The sequence below is a fragment of the Vidua macroura genome, chromosome 2, assembly GCF_024509145.1.
Source record: "Vidua macroura isolate BioBank_ID:100142 chromosome 2, ASM2450914v1, whole genome shotgun sequence".
NCBI lineage: Eukaryota > Metazoa > Chordata > Aves > Passeriformes > Viduidae > Vidua > Vidua macroura.
The window spans coordinates 90,438,118-90,458,662 of record NC_071572.1 but is presented as its reverse complement, the minus strand read 5'-3'; positions in this window follow the sequence as shown (position 1 = coordinate 90,458,662).

Sequence of the window (20,545 nt, the reverse complement as noted above, 5' to 3'; positions counted from 1 at the left end):
CATTTCCCAGCAGAACAGCCCACCCCAGCTGGGATGTTCCCCAGCAAAAAGAATGCCATTGCTTTTCTTCTTGAAAAACAGCCTCCTCTGCAAGTACTTCCTGTCTTAGTTTCTTCTCCATTGCTGCTTCCTCACCTGAATTTTTTGCCTGTTCTACCTCTGCCTCTGCTAAATAACACACTCTATTGAGAACAAGGCCTCATTTTATTTGCTGTGTAAAATGTCTACATACGTGGATGGAGATGTATAAATAATTAATACATGCCTTAATCTAAAGATTATGAAGAAGAAGGTGGTGATTGCTGCAGAAAGATTAATGTGGAAAAAATAACCAGACTGTAATTTTCTCTGGAGACCTATGAAAGAATTAACCCAAAGGAGGCCCCCTTAAGTACTTTTGCAGATAGCCCAGTGAATTCCAGTTATGGCTTTGCTTTGCATTCTTCATTTTCCTTTCTTCCAAGGTATATCTGCCTATCTTAAATGCACACGGTCATATCCTTGCCTCTTCCTCTGTGGAAAGTTTCTCCATGCCACTTCATGCTGCAGCAACTGTAAAATAGTGTAATTCTTTTCACAGTGCAGGCAGGGTAGCTAAAGGGCTCTTGCAGAGATCTGAAGTTGTACAGCATATAGATCTTGAAACAAGAACTGCAGATGGATGCAGAAACACTTGCTGGTCCTAAGCTGCTTCTTTTCTAAATGTATACTCAAGCCTCAAGCTCACTTCCTGCTGGGAGGTAGAATGGGCAGATAAGCACAAGCAGAGCCTGTCAGCAAGTGGCATAGACCCCTCCAGAACAATTTGGTCAGCCCAGAGTTCTGCTCAAGTCCATAAATCTTGGAGAGAGACAGAACTCATTAGCAATGAGTAGCCTGGTGCCAGACAAGTACCCTGTGTGCCTCCCAGATCCCCAACCTGGCACTTCTGAGTCCAGCTTACTTAGACTCAGCTCAAATCTGCTGGACAGTTAGGAGACTTGAGGAGCCTCAGGTGGGTGGAAGCTGTGTGGGTATCAGAGAGCAAAGATATTTTGCCCCCCAACCATCAAAAGCTCCAAGAACTCCCAGCATGACTCTTCAGTGACCACAGACAGCAGCAGAAATCTCAGCCTTGCTTTTTTCCTGGGCTGAACCCAGTGTTCCTTCTGTAAACCTTCCACTTTCTTAGTCCTTTCCACCAAAAAGCTGCAATAGCAGATTTTGGCTGGGCTAAGGGGACTGGGGGACACAGAAAGGAAGCACCTGCAGCTGGGGCAGCCGAATCCAGCCAGTCCAACACAGCCAGGAGGGAAAAGGTCTCTTGTCAACCTTCAGTCTTTCTAGCAGTGCCTTACAGGGAAAAAGCAATTTTATAATGGCTGGAGCTTTTTGATGCCAAAGAAGAATGAAGGAAAGTTACTTAAAAGCCAAGATCAGGCCTGCACCAGACATCATGGTAAAAGCAGCTGAGCAGAGCTTGTACACCTTCCACCCACAGTAAGACCTTCACACTGAGCAGCACTGAAGCTGTCTGGGCCCTCGGGACTGGCAAAAGAGCACATACAAGCCTGAGGTGTTATGCCTAGGATGGGATGTCAGTCCTGGTAAGGACTGTAGTGTGGGAACTTGGGGAGAGGCTACACAGCTGGATCAGGTACCTCAGTGAAAGGCAGCTGTGCCTCGTCTCATGACCATGAGGAAAGGCAGAGGACAGATAAAGCTGGCACAGAGGAGGGCAAACTCTGTAAGGCTTCTAGGCAGCCCAGCAAGCGCTTGAACCCCTTTTCTTCTGGATCCCTCCATGAGCACATCACTGCCTGATCTTGCTTTCCTTCTGTTTATGCCAGTTTAAGTCTGGGGCAATAGTCAAACATGAAACTCAACACAATCAGGGAGCACAGGCAATAATGCAAAGCACTGGGACTGCTTCCACAAATCTGCCCTTTTCCTGCCCTCACACTGATATCCCTGTGGGCCCTTATTTAACCAGGTGTCTGGTAACCCACGTTCTCCCTTCTAGCCCCTCTGAGGGTCTCATTGTTCCAATGTCACAACTTGCTATTTTTATCTAACAGCATTTTGGTCTTCCTTCCAGACCTTTCTAGAACTTTCTTCTGATGTCACAAAATTACCTTCAGTATTTCAAATACAATAAATCACCTAAGCCTGCTGATTCCACTTTTTTGCAAAATACGTTCAACTTCTTTTGACTGAAGTGGGAGCTGAGGATATTCAGTGCTTTGCAAGATCAAACCTTAAAAGCAGGCTTAATGGTAGCCCCTGAAGGTCAGCTTTCTCCTTTGGTTTACATCAAGTGATGATTACCATTTGTTCTCTTTTCTATAAATTTTCAAATCTTCACCAAAGATACTGGTTTCCTTGCTGGTGTAATCGACCCCATTCCATTTATCAGCCTATTAAAAAAAAAATTGGTACAGTAATTTCTTATATGGATTAGTATTTCAGATAATTCCCAGATACTGTTTTTTTATTTTGCTGATTTCTGTGCTCACCTGCAAGCTTGCCTTGATCCTTTTCTCTACTTAGGGAGACTCAATTGCCCAAACGCACATTACGCAGTAACAGTTTACATTAATGTCTCCCTTCTTATCCTGTAATTACAGTGAACGTACTCAGGTCCCTTGCATTCACGTTTGTGAGAGTAGAGGGACCTTGTGTGTACCTGTTTTATTTATCACAGCACCAAGAAAACACAGACACTTTGAAGTTCACATTTGGAAAGTGCGCAACCAAACTGTTATAAATACACCACTTTATCACTTCACCCATGGGTGAAAAAGGCTGCCTCGGTCTTGAGAAATGTTTGGTAAATAGGGCATTCTGTGTTACTATTTTTCAAGATCCAGAAGACAGATGAGGCTGTGAAGATTGTTGTTATGTATAATTTTTGGCCTTTTGGTTTACAATCAATGCCAGTGTTTGGGACACAAAAGAGTCACCAGCAGTAAATAACGGTTTCTGATCACACAATTAAGTTCTCATGACTACATAATAACTGCACCATGTTGCAGTTTCAATTAACGTGATGGTCTCTGTCTCCAGTCCAAAAATGTTGTCTAAGTCGTGGTGCATTAAGTTAACTAAACTGAATAAATAGATAATGGCGTTAAATAACTGCTAGGGTGAATAAAATGTCTTCTAAATTAAATGAGAGGATCAGTGCTCCCTATGTGCTTGGCTATACTGTGCATTGTAGCATGCCAATAGAACAGTTTAGGATAGAAAGGTCCCACCCTACAATGTTTTGCATGTTCTGGATGTTCTCCAGACAAACCCTAAGTGCAGTCTTGAATTCAACTAAATTAATAGGCTCCCAAAAAAATACAGTTATGTGTGCGCTCTTGGAGATGAAAACCATGGTTCCCACAATTTTTCAGTATCCGGATCGTGACAAGGAGAATTTCAATACTGCACCAATAAGCCCCCCAGGCTAACATTATCTGGAGCCACAGAGTGGGAGAGAGGGAGGGACCTGCTCCCAGCAACAGCCTGTGTGCAGAGGCTCCTGTAGAAGTCAGTATTTCGGGATCAGATCAAAAGGGATTTAAGCTATAGCAGAAAAACAGATGGGGAATTGGTGAGGTGGAAAGAGAGAAAGTGCAATTAATCCAGACAGCTGGCATGGCAAAGAGGCAGGCCTGACCACCAGCAGTGGCAGGAAGCCCGGGGAGAGCCAAGGGGTGGCTGCATGGGATGTGCTGGGTAGTACTGATAGGCCTACATGGATGTGAAAAACACGGGCACAAGAGGCTTTAGAGTGTGATTTTTAGAGTAGAAAATGAAATTGCTAAAGGTCATGCTAATTCTGAAGACCTTGTTTTGCTGGAGGTGGGAACCTCAGATCTCAGTGAACCCCTTAAACTGATATGGGGACCTCTGCTTATGCGAACAGCAAGGGAGTAGGCGGCATCCGCAGCAGCCTGGCTGTGGGGCTCTGGAAGAGTGCCCAGGAGTTAGGGAAGCATGAAGTGTTCAGCATTCAAACAAGTGATTTCCAGACCATACACTAAAGGTAGATCTGTATCTGCAGAAAGGCAGCTTTCCTTTTAGCAAACAAGGCATCAGTCAAAGCATCCTCCTTTGACTGCCATGCAGTGTCTTGCACAAGGGCCACCAACACAGCAACAGGAAAGAACAAGCACAATTTATCTTAAAGTCCATATGACATGGGGATGCAAAACACTGTGAGAAAAATCATATGCAAGAACCACTCTGCCCACAGGGAGCTGCCTGGTATGTCAGGAAGCCTGTAGGCTTCTCTGGTCTTCTTGGGATAAACTTTTCCTCCTGACACACAGAGTAGAGTTTACACAGTGGAGTTTGAGCCATCACTTTCATAAAAGTAGATTGGGCCCTGCTGACTATGGAGAAAAGCTTGAAAAATCTAAATCAAAAGCTTCAGAATCCCAGCCTAAAAAAAAAGACAGTATTTACTTGTTTGATGACATTTATGGTGCTTGTGGTGGCTTGGGAGCGTGGGGGACACTCAGCAGCAGCAGACAGGAGGCTGAACCAAAACCTCCTACCCCAGGCGTGTGGGCAGCATAGCTACTCTCCAGGGATGGTGGCTGCTGATCTGTACACAACATGAGCCTTCAAAGCAGTTCCTGTCTTTGGCTGTACTGGGCAACAGAGCAAGCTCTGATTAATCACAATTCAGTGGGTGGAATGATGGTTTCCACTATTCAGGAAATAATAACTTCAATCAGCACAGACTTAAATTTTTTTCTCCGTCTCCTTTTAATCAGGAATGTATGTGCTATACAGTTAGGCTGTACTCGATACCAAAGGCTCTGCATAGTGGAGAAGGCTTTCTGAAGACCTATAAATTGCTGTTGAAGGGAACCCTGTGATGTGGTTACTTGCAGTAGGAGAGACCAGACTCAGTGACCTTAGAGGTCCCCTCCACACCTGTCTATTCCTTTCTCCCTCCATACAGTTACATTCTGATATATTTTATTTTTTAAATACAAATTCCAAATGAGCTTTTGTGCAACAGTTAAAAGCTGCTGGAAAATGTGTGAAACCACAGATTGTGATCTAATTTGTGAACAGGACTTCAGATGATGCACATTGCATCATCTCATTTTCTAGCCAACTCCAGTCCTTCAGAGGTAGCAGCAGAGCACTACAACACTGTAAGAACATTAAAAGGTATCTTCTTGCCTAGTAAAATGACATGCCAAAACTAGGGAGACCTGGGAGACAGCAGAACTGTGAAGATGCAGTTAAGGGGGACTTCACCCATCAATTCACGTTAGCTCAAAAACTTCAGCAAAATCAAACCAAAAACTATTTCTTCAAGTTTCTGGTTTAATAGGATTGCTTTTGATGAAACTCTAGAATTTCAAAATCCAAACAGAGTTAATGCTATTCTAGTTATGGGTTTTACCAGCTGAAACTCACCATATAAACATAAACATAAACATAAACATAAACATAAATATAAATATAAATATATACATGTTTGCTTACATGTTAGTTTAGCATTCCACAGTAATTTTTTTTAAATAAATTAAGCAAAACAAACTCTGTGAGCCTAAATTGTTAATGGTATATGCCAGTAGTATTGCTGAAAGCAGTATAATTAATCCTATTTTCACCAGTTGTATGGTGTGAAGTAAAACATGTTTTCTAAGCTGTTAAATCCTTTTTAGTAGTATAAAAATCAAACTTAAGCAAATTTTCTTTTGTGCCACCTCAGTGTAGAAATGTTCATTTTAAATTAAAACAGTCAAACTCAACATTGAAGAGGTTTTGATGTGCAGCTTAATTCTAATAAATTTTAATGGCTGTTACTTTTCATACCTAGCATGTAGAACTTGTTAATTAAAAGTTACTTCCTTGTGTTAGGTCTTGATCACGTTCCAGCATCTCAAACTTAATGTGTTATTAAAATCACTCTTTGACAGCCCAAACCTGGGAGGCACTGAATGCCATCAACTCCCAGTGAACTTCTTAGGTTGCTTTGCACTTTGGAGGTTTTACATGGTTTAAAAGTCAGACTGAACTGTTGTGATCATCCTTGTTGGATGAGCACCTACTCCCTGGTTCTGCACATCCCCAGAGGACTCAAGTCCAGGGCTCACCAAAGTTAGATTTTGAGTAGTTAGGAGCAGACACAGAGTACACACATTAGTCACACTTACCTGATGGCTCACTGGTTTTGCTCTGGTACACACAAAAGAAGAAATGCAGTTACTGAAATCAGACCTCAGAGCTTTTGAAAATGGAGGTATTATTTTATCAGCTATAGGGAAAATTTTGGGGAAAACAGGCTACAGAGAACTCTGATTCTCTTACCCTTCTCCACTGGTAACTTGTTGATATATGTATCATCCTATGGCTCCTGCAGTAGCTTATTGACATCTGCTCTCTGCCCTCATGTAGCTCCCCAAAGGCTGTTCCTCCTCTGCAGAGACAGAGGCTCTCTGGTCAGAAGGCCCTGTCCCTGGCAACTCAGGTTTAAGTGCTGACTGCACAAACCAAGGGAGGAGACTCAGCACAAAACCTAGCCAGGTTCCCAAGATGCCTCTACCTCCACACTGCTTTTCCAGAACTCACTGCGGCTTCTGCTCTTTTTGCACCCTTTCCCTTCATCTAGGCCAAGAGTCTGCCAGAGGGAGAGGTGAAGTCAGGCTCAGGTATTATCCCAGGTCAGTGTATGGCACTCCCAGACCTTGCCAGAGCAACCCCAGACATAGCGCACTGGACATCTGCCTGGAGTCCCTGCACAAAGCTCAGCATGGAATTTACCCTGATTGTTCCTCAGTTAAAAGCAATGTCTTCCTAAGGAGACCACAGCTAGTGTTTTAAAGTTTCTAGTCTTGATTTAAAGCCCTTCATATTAAGCCCTTCCAATGACTAATTGCCCTTGTGAACCTTTATGCACAGATTCCCCATCCTCAGGTCCCATCTTGGACTTGCAGCTACCACCAGCGGCACAATGAGTCCTTCATATGCAGATATCTGCAATACCACTTTCCAGCCCTGCCTCCCCCAGCCGCTCTAACCTGCAAGGTCCAATTATTCCTTGGACTGAGGAGCAAAGGTTATGTCTCTGCAGCTTGGGCTTAGGGCCCTTGGAATCACAGAAAACCAGATTCAGTTTCTGCTCTTGTGCTACTCTAATATGAAACTGTAGAATAACGAAAAAGAAAATAATGAAAAGAGATTTATCTCAAATCTCTTCTGCACAAGTAAGCAGCTTCCTCTGTAAGGAAATGCTGCATGAAAAACCTCCTTTAATTAACTCAAACTTGGAGGTAACCTCAATTCATAAAAGGGACTACATTAAAGACTCTTTACCCCTGCAATTTGAGAAGGGTGGGGGGGTCACTCAACGTCTACAGCCTGCCCACGTGCCTTCCTCTGTCTTTTCTGCCTTCCCTCACTTCTGAGCAGTTCATTTTTGCTTAGCCAGGTACTTGGAGAGCTGGAAAACCAGCAGCACCTGGCACAGCCAGATATATTTCGTGGAAGCCCAGCTCTGCACACAGTGGTCCCTGGCAGCCAGCAGCATCCCCACGCCAGTGCCCGCTGGCCTCTGTGCAGTTCAACGAGGGCTCTGCTGAAATGAACTTTCTTGAGGCAAACCTGCGGGTGAGTGCTAAAGGTCAGGATGCTGGCAGGGAAGATGCACAGTAAAGCATAAAGGAGCTTTTCTGCGGAAGTGCTCTTGGACAAATATGCTTAGCTCTGAGGAAATGCCAGACAAGGCAGAGAGGGGAATGAAAGCTGTCCCCTTTACCAGGGAAGAGGCAGCAGTTGCCTGTGTCCCAATCAGCCCTGCACTGGCAGCACCTGGCAGGGCCACCTGAGCAGCAGAGCACCCAGCTGCATGGCCTCGTTGGTCGAAGGATAAAAACTCTTAGAAGAGCTTTGAAGTGTTAGCAGGATCACCAGGGATGTGCTAACAAGTGAGTTCCCAGCATGGACTACATTTTCCTACAACCACTTAGCAAGGGTCATCAGATAGTGATATATGCTTACTACTGAGCTGCAGTGGATTAAAACGCTCTTTCCTGTGACATGGGGAGCTTTCTGACACCCAAAATATTATTTTTTTTCAATGGCAAGTTACCAAGATGTATTACACATGGCAGGTTAAGATCAATGCTATCGTTTTTACCAAACAAATAGCCATGCATTGCAAAAGGTCAATAAACTGGCAAAGGAAAATGTACAGCTAGTCATAAAGAAGCTTTTCTGTGGAAGTGTTCTTGGATAAATAAACATGAGTTCTTGTAAACACTGTGTACTTTCCAGATGCAAATATTCAGAAGGTGTGCTCAAAAAGCCTGAGATGGTTCCAGCTCAGCATTTTATTAATTGGAGACGGTGAATTTTTGGTCAGTTATTAAGTGAAACTTAATGTGAAAAAGTGTTTGTCTGTCTATTCAGGCTTACTGCGTACACCAAGATGTTGATAAGAGCATTCAGAACAGTAAAAGATACTTTGGATGTTAGAAAACACCTTGTGCAATATAGTGAGATTAGATATGGAGCAGGTTGCAGGACACAGGATGGAAGGTAGAATGGCTGGACAGCAGTTTACAGAGTTCAAAGAGAGGTAGGATTGGTTTGGCTCAGCAATATTGTTTTGTTTGGTATCTTTAAAAAACTTTAGTTTTACTCAAGCCTGAGAGTTGTTTGAAAACAGGATTTCTACTTGCTGCGTGAAAGATGGAAAATTTATTCACGGGAAAGTAACCCTGCTGGATTGGGAGGATGAGGTATTGTTCCAGTTTAGGGGCACACCTGAGGGGACAGGTTTAAAGACCCTGAGCTCTTTCAAGAGTGTAGAGGAGGTCTGAGGCATCACTGGAACAACCAGTCCCTGCCACCATAGCAGATATCTGTCAAGGGCTGGCACCCCTGCCACAGCCCCATGGGGAGTTTTGGTGGGGGTACACTGTCCCACGTGCAGTGGTTATTAAACCCAGTGGTTGTTTTCCTAACTTGTCCTGAGAGTCTTAATTACTCTTGCTCCAAGCACACAACCACCCTGCTTCCATGAAAGCTGGACAGAAAGCACCTGTTGGGGTTAGGCAGTTCACCTCCCTCCTGGTTTGGGATTAGTCCTACTGTACGCTTCCTGGCTTTTATTTTCCCCCAGAATAACTTCAAAACCTCTAAGCAGCACATCTTCTGCACCCTCCTCCACAAGCTTGGCCCTAAGATCTGGGAGGGCACCCAGCTCTTCTCATTCAGAAGCTGGAATTGCTCATCCTGTGCCCTCTCGGCTCAAAAACTGAACTCACTTCGCATGTCAGTGGAGATTAGTGAAAATAACTATATGTGTTTACACTCCAAACCAGCTTAAGATCCCCATCATACAGAGGTCATCTGCAGTCTGCAACTTAAACACAGCGTGGGTGTAAGCAAATCAGAGATGCATCACAGAGCCTTGTCATGCAAATAACACTGACATCCATGTATGGCCTTTCCTCAGGTTTCCTTCTCCAGCAGGAGGAATTGGAGCCTACTTTTCCCCTCTGAGCACAGTGGTTCCCAGCAAAGGCACTGCCAAAGGGCTGAGACTCAGTGGGGTGGGGAGTGAGCCTCTGCAGAGCGTCCAGCTGTGCACAGAGCCCTCCCAGGGGGCTGGCTCAGGTGTCATGTAGCAATATATCCCAAGGCTACTCTGGAATGTCTCCGATGGCTTTGCCCTGGCCCCCATTGTAGCTGTTTCCCAAATCACTCCCCAGTCTTGTAGTGACCAGAAACAGAAGTTGTTATCCTACGCTGTAGAAAGCTCTGACCAAAACCCACTATACTGTGTAACCCAGAATGAGGCTCTGGTGCTCTCTGGCTCCTACCAGCACTGAGTGGTGCCACAATCCTGCTGCTCCATCAGCAGCAGCTTCCAATCTCCTGCCTTGGCGCCCTTGCTGCTGCCCACATCCTGCCTGGCCATCCCAACACACCTCACATCACTCATGCCACAGTCATGCCAGGAAGAGCCAAACAGCAGCAGTCTCCCTGCAGAGCTCCTCCAGGAACTCCGAGGCACCGGGTGCTGTGCTGCTGGGGGCACTGCATCCCAAAGCCATCAGCACCTGGATGAGTACTGCTCTTTCTGCCTGTTAGAGGAGGTGTGCTTCATTGCTTCTCTATTAGCTGAAAAATAGGGCAAGAGGAACCTAGCACCATTTTATTCTCAATATAAATTGTTTTGCAGTGCTGTTTTTGAGCCTGGGAATTTCCCCCAAACACAGAAGAATCCAGGAGCAGGTGAGGAAAGCATGTCTGTGAGACAGGATGCTGAGTCAGCAGCCTGAGATCTCCCTAATGGACGCCACAGGATACACAAGCACCCACTCCAGGCAGCAAGTGTCCAGTGGGGAGAGATCCCTGCACACATCTCCAAAGTCCTCAGCCACTAGACCCATTTGGTGCTGGCAGATTTGCTGGTGACAAAGTTGGGCAGATATAGGACACCTGAAGCTGCTGCAAAGGGCACATCCTTGCTCAAAAAGGTTCAAAAACCTCTTCCATTCTTACAGCATAGGCCATGTCTCTGTTGCAGTGATGATTGACCTTGGAGGATGGAAGGTTGACCTTGAAGAATGGAAGTAGGAGGAAAAGTTGATAGACATAAAGGCAGCTTGCTTTTCTTCTTGCCATGTGTGACTTTTTTTATTTTTTAGTCCATTTTTGTACCAACCATTCCCCTACTGCTTCTATGCCATAAAAAAAAAGCTCATTTTCTTTTTTCTTTTAGTCAGAGACCAAAAATATTCACCAAACTCTAAGAAGAAACTCACTGTTCTGTTTGATAGAAACACATTATCTTTATCTTGTGAAGGGTCATGCTACCACGGGTCCCTCTTCAAGGTAAAATGAATGTTTGATGCTGTCCTATTTGTCCCCAAGATGTGAAGACTTCAGCCTCAAGGCAGTCTCAGTAGAAGAAACTACTGAAAAGATTGAAATGTCTATCTAGATCTGGGGATTTAACAGATTTCTAGAAGTTCTCTTTTTCTCACATTTGAATCAAAATCAATTGAAGCTCACATTTGAATCAAAATCCGTTTTTCCTCTCTCTTTTCCAATATTAAAGCTGACTTGAAGGAAAGCCAAAAGCATAGAGTGAAATAAGCAGAAGCAGAGAAAACAGAGTCCTCACAAAGAACAGCAAAAGCAGAATAAAAGTACTCATTCTGAAAGCCAGGTAGCCTTCATGCACCAGTTGTATCCTCAGTCCCTTTTTAGATATCACAGCTGCTCACCACCCACCTGATTATCCTCCCCCTCGATCTGGGGGACTTTCCACATCTTCCTCCCCAGGATGATTTCATGACCTTTCATCGCTAGGACGAGCTGCCTTCCATTAGCCCAGTCTCTCCTCCCCTCCTTATCCTCAGAAATCTGGCAGAGACTGCTGACTCCATCCTTTTCTCCAGAGCAAGACTGTCCTCCAGAAAGTGTCTCTGCCTCACCTCAAGCATGTCCTGGAGGTACATGCCTGAAGCAGACTGAATTGTTCCTCAGTTTGAAGCCTGACATAGCCTGAAGCAGACAACAAGAGCCATCTCCCTCCTATTTTTGACTCTGGATCATATACTGGTAAACTCCAGACATCCCTTATTATATTACTTTAATTCACAGTATTCAAGATTTTTTAGTTTATTGACTGCTGACACAAATTCTTTGTATATTGTGACATTTTTGGCTCATTCCTCACTTCTTTATGTTTAGAGCAGAGAAACAAAGGAAGGGGAGGGTGGAGTAATCTTACACTGTCTATTAAAAGTAGTGATGGAGCATTCAAACCAAAGCACATAGCAGTGGGAATCACAAGGCTGGGGAAAACAGCTGGATGTGTGTCTCCCATGACAATTTTTTCCCCTAATGCATAGCAAAGGAAAAGGGGCTCAGAATTCACACATCATGCAAACTACAAAAATTGTTGAGAATGTACTAATGAGAACTAAATGCTGGTAGGTGCTCTCAGATGTCATCTGAGAAACTGAAGTGGTGAGTACCAGAAATAGGTTGCCAGCTGTCTCTGGTCATATTCTTTGTACAAGAATGCTAACAGTTTCCCCCTCCTATACACCCAGGGACAAACTCTGCCATCGTGTAAATCCATGCAAGCCTCCAGCTTCTCCAGGACTGCACAGCTGTAAAAGGAATCTCACAGTTTTATTAAAGGCTGAGAAAAAACATTTGGCAGTGCTGCCTGCTGTCAGCTACCACCTTTCTGGGAAGCTCTAGCAGCCCAGCCTGGCTTGCAGCATCTCATCCCCCACAGCACACTCAGCACATTCAGCACATCAGGAGGACAGTATTTTAACTCCCCACACTGTGGGCAAATGTGTCCCACACAGGGCAAAAACGAGACAGGTGCCAGGCATCTTGAGTGTCAGCCAGGCAGTTTGCTGGCAGTTGCATTATTCCCTGTGTCTGCCTTCCCCTGGGTGGTGCAGGCTTCTCCTCCGTGCTGCACTGCGGCTCTGCTGTGCTTGGCTGCTGCATGAGGAAGCCCATCTCGGTCTGGCAGAGTGCAGATCCCACTGCTGCCTTCTCCACAATGCCCAGCACAGTGTGTGGAGCTGTTTTGAGGTGTCCATCCTGAGGACCTGCACCCGCACAAATGTGAGAAATTTATTTCCAAAAGCCCCGTTGTTCCCAGTGATGACAGCAACAGCTCAGGCAGCTCACGGTGGCAGGCCACACATTTCATTTTGGAAATAGACATGCTGTGATTGAGGGCTGGACACCCTGTACTTTTTCAAACTTACAAATGTCTTACAATAATTGTATCTCCAGTTTGAAAATTGCCTCACTGAAATAGTTTCTGTGCCTAGCTTGGTCTCAATCCTTTTCTGTGCACCAAAGATAGAGTAATAATTTTCAGTGTTCCTTTATGGTTAAGAGTTTCTGGAAAAAAATCCCCCATCCTCTTCTGTAGTTTCACCAATTATTTCTGCTTCACACCCCATTTCTAAATAATTTGCTGTCTATAAATATCCCCTTTCCCTCCACTGTTCCTTAATACCCAGACTTTTTGCAACTTGAGTAAGTAACCAAATTTCAGTGTCCTACATGTTGTCTCCATTGGGAAGAAAGTGACGCAAACGAGAATTTCTTTTATTTTTTGCTGCAGTCCTATTTATTTAGAGACTTTACATAAGGTCCTCCTGCCCTGAACCCAGCAGGATTCAAACTTCAGGAGATGGTTTCTTTGCTTACTGATCAATGGTTATCCAATCCCCAAGGCCCCCAAAGTGAGGCCCCCCCAAAGTGTGTCTTGCCCCACTCCCTTAGAGGCTTCCCCACTCACCCGCAGACCTTGACCCCTTCTCCACTAACTCCCCTCCAGTTTCCGTTCCTTGTCTCATACAGGCAGCTACCACCACGCAGGTTTGCCCACACAGGCTTCCTGGAAGGCCCCTTCCCACCAGTCCAACTGGGATGTCAAGCTTCTTTAGACCCCCCAGTGTTTTGACAATCTGTAAAGCAAAAGCTACTTCAATCTCACATTAAGCTTGAATTATATCCACAGGAGCAATGAGGTATCTCCCAGGTTATCAATTTTAAAAATATTCTCTGTATTTTTTTGCTCACCTCTCTGTCTTTACTGGATCTGTGATGAAGTTCTCAGCACCTCAGTACTGATGGCAAAGGCGACAGCATTACCATGGCTGGGTACAGCCCACGATGCTGGGTACCACGGCTGGGTACACGCTGGATGCTGTGTCAGCTCCCCTGGAGTCAATCTGATGTTTTTAAGGCAATGAAAGAAGCTTGTACTAGGCAAGCTGTGCACAATGAGCAGGAACATTTTCTTCAATAATAACCTCTAACAAATGGGAATTGAAAAAAACGTTGCCAAGATGTCTTTTGAAGGTGGAAAATGCTGCCTCCTAAAATTAAATTGCACAAAGCTGGACAAAGAAAGGTAGCAAACCACGTGCCAGACAAACTGACACTCAGTAAATACCTTACTTTCTAAATATAAAAACAACCTACTGCTTACACTGACAGTTCAGCACATAAGCAAGAAGGGAATGATGTATAACACCATACTGAGCTGAGCCTGCAGAAGAACACACTTGTCTTAGTTACCTCTCTGTAATTATTTATGAAAGGGTGCTGGGGAGATAGGGTAAAACATGTCCAAAGAAGAGCAGCAGCAGCACAGAGGTTGCCCAGCTGTGCCATTTTTGTCCACAGGGGTTGTCCAAACTCACAGCTGTGAGTGGCCACCACCAGTGGCCAAGAGACTCCTACCCCTTGCCCTCTCAGGACAATTTGTTGCTCTTTTCCTTTATGCAACTACTTAGAAACACTTCTTTAAAAATATGTGCAAGCCAATGCAATAGCTTCTGATATGCTTGGCTACAAAGGCTCTCCCAAAATTTTTCCTGAAACTCATTTCTGGAGAAAACCGAGATAGAAAATGTTCATTTTTTCTTACTCTTATCATCCCACTCAGTTCATTCAGCACTGCAGAGAGCCTTCTTCAGTCTTAACCAATGTTTGGTACAGGACACCCTGCAGATTAACAGGTTTCTTATTTTATTCCATGTCTCGTTCAGGCAAAGAGAAAAAGGAAGAAAAAGGAAGGAAAAGAAAAGGAAAGAAAAAAAGAAGGAGCAGATATTTTTCTTATTCCTAGTTCTGTACCCTTTAGTTTCTCAACTGGCCAGCCCCACCAGCTCACCATTGCTGCACTGGACTTCTCTTTCCTTTTTAAATTATAATAAAATCAATTCACTTGTGTATGAAGTTATTTTTAGATCTAGTTAAAAAAAATAAAAATCCATTTGTAGAAGTTCTTTGTAGCTACATTTTATAAAATAACAGCTTTCACAAAGATTGTGATTCACAATATCTAAGCTCACACATAAAATTCTATAGATTACCTAGAAGTTTACAGAATTTCATGCATTATTATTTAAATTTAAAGCAAAAAGTCAGATCTTGGGAAACACTGAAGATCTCAGTTTTATGTTAACACAAAATCAAACCCTTTTCCTTAAGGGGATGAAAAGGATTCTCTTTAGCCAGCAGTTCATGAATTGATAGATTTTACCCTCATGCTGCTCCATCATCATCATACTTTCTCCTGCTTCAGGTCTTTATAAATTTTCAAAGCTGCACCCTGAAACTCTGAGCACTAGAAGCATCATGATCAATCATCAGCTCCAGTATCTGCTGTGGCAGCTAAAATTGGGTTAAACTGGGAATTGCAGCTGAGTATGAAGTGAGCTGAGAGTAGTCCTACTTTTAAGTGTATGCCCTTAACAAAGGAAGGTAATACATGAAAGCAGATTTTACTTGGCGCTGAATTTTAACCTTATAAAAATTGACAGTTCACAAACTGTAATTACTAAGGTTCCTAATTGTCCTGTTTTGTCTCCCAACTGAACCCAAAAACACAGGTTACCATGAACATGAAGGAAGCTGAACATGAAAGCTCTGACCATGCCTGCACTTCAATGACCATTTGCACAGACAGGTTCTGCCAGCAGCAGGGTCTCAGTGAAGCCACATGGGTTTGGACAGGGAAGAAACACAGCAGTTTTCTGAATATTCATCTCTAAATTCCAGGGAATTGTTGACATTTGACACAATGTAACATGGTAAATATGTTGACAAGTTACTTTGATTAATTAGGTATCTCCTGCATTTTGTGTCTCGGCATTTCGTCACCTATCTGGGCTAGAAATATTTTAGTACATCAAGACATGTCATTTCAGGATCAGTTCTGTCAGAGCAGAAATGGAAAACCTGCAGCACTGACTTTCTAGAATCTTTTCTAGTGAACTAACCTGAAAAAACTAAGTTTGGTTTCACAGTTCCTTTCAGCTGGATCCCCTGCCAGTATGAATTTCAAAAGCCTGCATCATGATTCGAACATGTTCCTATGCCAAGTGGTTTTCACAAAGTTAACAAACAGAAGTACTCAGCGCCATGCTGCAAATCTATTCACATTCCAGAGGACTTGAGTAAACGGGCACCGGGTGGTCATTCGCATACTCTGTCTAGCAAAACAATGTTCCCAGCTTACTTACACAGAGCAGAAGTGTTCTAGGAATTTGCAAGTGTGGTGTTCTTAGAAACAGTGACCTGCAGCCACTTCTCCTGAAAGCATAAGCCTTACTGGTGGTTTGGAGACAGATACTCATTTGCACTGGAAAGGTCAAACAAGTTTGGGGTGAACAGATTCAGGAGAGCAATAGTGCTGCTCTTCCCCTGGGGGATATCTCAGTGTTGTTAGCATACCTAACATCCCGGATGCAGGATCACTCATATGAGGATGTCCCCAGATGTCCATCTTTCTGTCCATCTAGCTGGAGGCTGTAGGCGAACAGGGGTAAAACCTTAAGATCCCATTAAGGAAATACCTTTAGTATCTACACGAACAATAAGAAGATACTATCAAATGGAAAATATGAGAACCCAGACTCCATATGGAGCTGGCAGGAATGAACTGTTTGTAGCACAGAGCCCTTAGTGTAACTCACACTACAGACATGCAAGTATCAGCTCCCTGCACTCCCATTTTTGCAACTGCAATCACATCGAAGTAGGACACATCAGATACACTGCAGCCACATTCAGAAGATTTCCACCTTAATGTAACTGTTCAGCCTGTGAGGAGGAAATGCCACCTCCTGTTTCCTTCAGTTTTAAATTAATGTCACATCAGACAATACTCACAAATTTGCTCTTTCAGTGTGCCATAACAAGAATAACAAAACGATTCAACATTGTGTGACTCAGTCCTTCAGACCTCCCTGTGACTTGCAGGAACTTCCAAAATCCCCTTTTGGGTTTCCCCATCTAAATACCCTCATGGAAGAAAAAGGTATGAAAACCAAAATTTGCATGCATGACCTTCCATGAGCTCAGTCTTATCTTACTGGAAATGTCTAACTTAAATATTGTCTAAATTTTATGTATCAAAAATATATTTTTCAGACAGTACTTTCCTCTTGAACTGTCTAGTTGAGCTGAAGTTTTCTCACCGAAAATTTTGATTACTAGTGTTCTTTCACTGACAGCAAGTGAGGACTCCTATGCCTCTGAGATGGCATTTTTTCATTTCAGAAGGTTTAAAATATTTTTAAAAACAGTGAGAAATAATACTAGTTGTTATACAATGTCTTTAAAAGTATTTAATTGGGGCTTTTTTACATCTGCAGTTGGTGGTTTTGGATATAGTGTGTCAAGTTCAAAAAAAATACACACCACTTTGAAATAACAATGACCTTTGTGTATATTTATAATTAAACTAGCTTGTAGAGTAAATTGTATAGCTGCCCTCTCTTTAGATACAAAAGAAGAGAAACTCAGACCTTGCTGAAGCCAAAAACAAGACTCTGATTGGCACAAACGGCATCAGGCAGTTATCCGTAATCTATATCATAAAACCATAATTGGCCATCACCATTAGGACTAAACTAAGAGGAATGTTGAAGGTCAGGATGAAGGTGTATTTGCAGCCTGCATAGTTTCTGTGCACATTAATAGTCCTTCATGGGTATTATGTTCACATTTTTCAGAATGTATTTGTGGTATTTTATTTGCTAAAGCCTGGTCGGGTGGTCGCTGCTGTCTGAGATAGACAAGTATGGCAGTCCCAGCCATACCTAATCAGCAAGACTAAAAAGAGTCTGAACTTGCCCAGGTAAGCTGCACCTGGTCAGGAGCAGTGCTGCCCATTGTGTATCTTTCTCTGTCTTAAGAAGGACACCAGGAAACAGAGAAAAGAAAAATCTCTTCAGGGAGGGTGACAAATGCTGAAAGAACACAGTATCTAACAGCAGCAGAACTGTACAGTTGTTTCCCTAACTTGCCTTCTTTTCTGTCCCAGCAGGAGAGGAAGATGAGTTTGCAGAATGGCAGCTACCCTAGCCGTAGGGAATTTGCTTAGCTGAAATCTTTCATGCTTAGCATGAAAGATTTCAGCTGCTCGTCTTTCCTGGGGTTAGGAGCTCTGCTTTTACTTATTCACTGCAGCAGCAAAGAAAATCAAAACTGGCACATTAGACAAGACCCAGTGTTATGCCTGGCAGCTATCATAATGTTTGACTTTTGGGACCAAATCATCAGCCTAGGTAGGTATTTTTTGGTAGCTGAAAGAAAGGCAAGCAAAGACTGCCCTAAGCAAAAGCTGAACTAAAACCTACCTTCAAGCCCACAGGACCCTTCCCAATGTCCCTGAGGTGCCCCCTCTGCATTGTCACTGCTGAAGCTATTGGCTCTGCCTCTGACTCTGAAAGCAGCAGCCTTGACCACCTTGTTGGGCTGCAGCACTGCCCACCCCAGTGCCACAGGCCCAGGCTCACAGCTACTGCCTCCCCACTACTGCCTGCAAAGTGAAGTGAGCAAGTTTCTGTAGCACTAAAGTAGTAAAGGTCACATGAAGGGAAATTATATTTTGGCCTATTTCTCTGTACTTTGCTTTTTAGCCACCTTTTCATGCAATTCAGACAGGTCAGTCCAAACAATGGCAGCTCAGAAACTCCAGTAAAGCCAAGGCATGTGAAACAAAGTAGGAAAAATTCCCCTAAAATTCACCTGGTCCAGCTTCCATAGTAAGTATAGACCTTTTTTCAACTACTTTTTCTCAAATATGTGTTGTCATGAACATAAATTAAAACCAAGCCTTCTGGCTGCAGAATAATTAACATACTAAATGGATTTTTGCTTTCAGAGAGAGGATTTTGCTTCTGAAGGTCACTTTCTGCTGAAGAAGCCAAGAAGAACACACTATGCAGCAAATGCAGAAATTTAGTCCTGTCAACCAAGCACTTCTAGCAAACCTTCTCTTCCTTTTGATGTGCTTAAATAATTGGACACAATGCTCTAATACTTTAAAGCAGGGACAAGGAAGAGGATGAGAGTTCAATAATTGCATCTCAGGGTATTAAAGGAACTTTGTTCATTGGAGCCCCTTTATTTTTGATAAAGGAGATGGGGCAAGTCTGCAGTGCATAAAAATAGGAAATGTTGTGCCCAGTTTTGCACCACACACAATTCAAGAGTGAAGCATGAAATAGAGAAGTTTTAGCCTAGAGAATTACCAAGATATTCACAACAAATGACCTGCAAGGGCATATGAAGATCCTACTGCTGTCTAAAGGACAGGGATGATGAGACCTGAGTCAAAATAGGAGCAGAAAATAAATCAAGGGGAAGTCAGTGGAATTCCAAGACTGTGTAAATAAATAGCTACTTAGTGAGCTGAAGTGGGAGGGTCCAAGTGGCAGAGCCACCACAGTTCTTCTGCTTCCACTCACTACCAAGTAGTTATTAATTTTATTGGTTGTTGTTCAAGTCATTTTTCCAATTATTTAGAGTCTTCAGAAGCAAAAGAGTTGGGGGTTTTGTGTCCAAAAATTACAACATGATTTCAAGTGTTGGCTCATCTACTACTGTTTAAGTCCCCTTGCAATGATAAGTTTTGTGCAGCTTAATTTCCTAAATTGCTCTGTAACTCTCTCCCATCCATGTCTTCCCAGAACCTATGACCTCCTCACGGAGGGAAAAAGTGGGCAATTACCTTTGGTTTTTACTTGGAAGTATAAAATACAAAGAAAAGAGGAAAAAAACTCACTGATCTGTGGACTTGCCTGATAGCTGGCCTGAAAAGAAATAACAGTGAGATATAAATTTTCCCATTTATCTTGATCAAATGATACTTCTAGAAGAAAATCTCTTTTTTAAACCAGAAGTTAATTCTGAAATTCGGGAAGCTTTTGCTGAGAGAGAGAGAGAGGTCAGGGATTGATGCCAGCATTGGAATGGCTTTGGTCCTACCCACCACTGCCACTGTTGGAGTGCATGGAGGCTGGGAGGGATGGTCCTTCCTTGTTCCTCTGAATCAGTGGGCCACTACATCTCCCCTGTACCAGCCCTTACCCCTAACACCCCAGGAGGGGTGAGTCAAGGGCAGGGAGATTCCCCCATCAGGCACTGGGCACCCTGCTTGCTGCTGCCCACAGAGACAAACAGCAGGTCCCAGCAACTGCAGCAGCAGTGGCGGAAGAAGCCCAAGGTTACCAAGTCGTCCTACTTGAGATGTTGATTTTTGGTTCAGGCCAATCTAGAAGTAAACATATCTTATTTTCTTGTTATTTTCACTCTTTGCGGTGTTCACAATGTTGTTTTCATCCTATTTATTCCTACAGAAGGCTATAGCTCCAATAATACATCCCAACTGGCTCTTGAAGACAAAGCAGCGAAAAAGCATGACCTTAGCAATAGGAACACTTCTACAAAAATGATTGATTCATGTCTGTGACAAGGAGAACTGTGGAAGAGAGGAAAATTTAAAGGCTATCCTACCTCCTCTCACTATTAGGCTTGTGTCAGTTGTACTGATCATGCAGATTTTGACTTTCTCCAAGCTAGGGCTTAGCCCTAAACTCACTTATGCAAAGACCGGTTAGGAACACATTGCCTGTATCTTAAGTAGCTGCCTATGGTCAACTGAGAACTTTGCAAAGGAGCACAGACATCTCCTGGTGCCAGACGTGGCCCTTGCTCAGCAGACACCTGTGCTGTCAGCACTACAGCC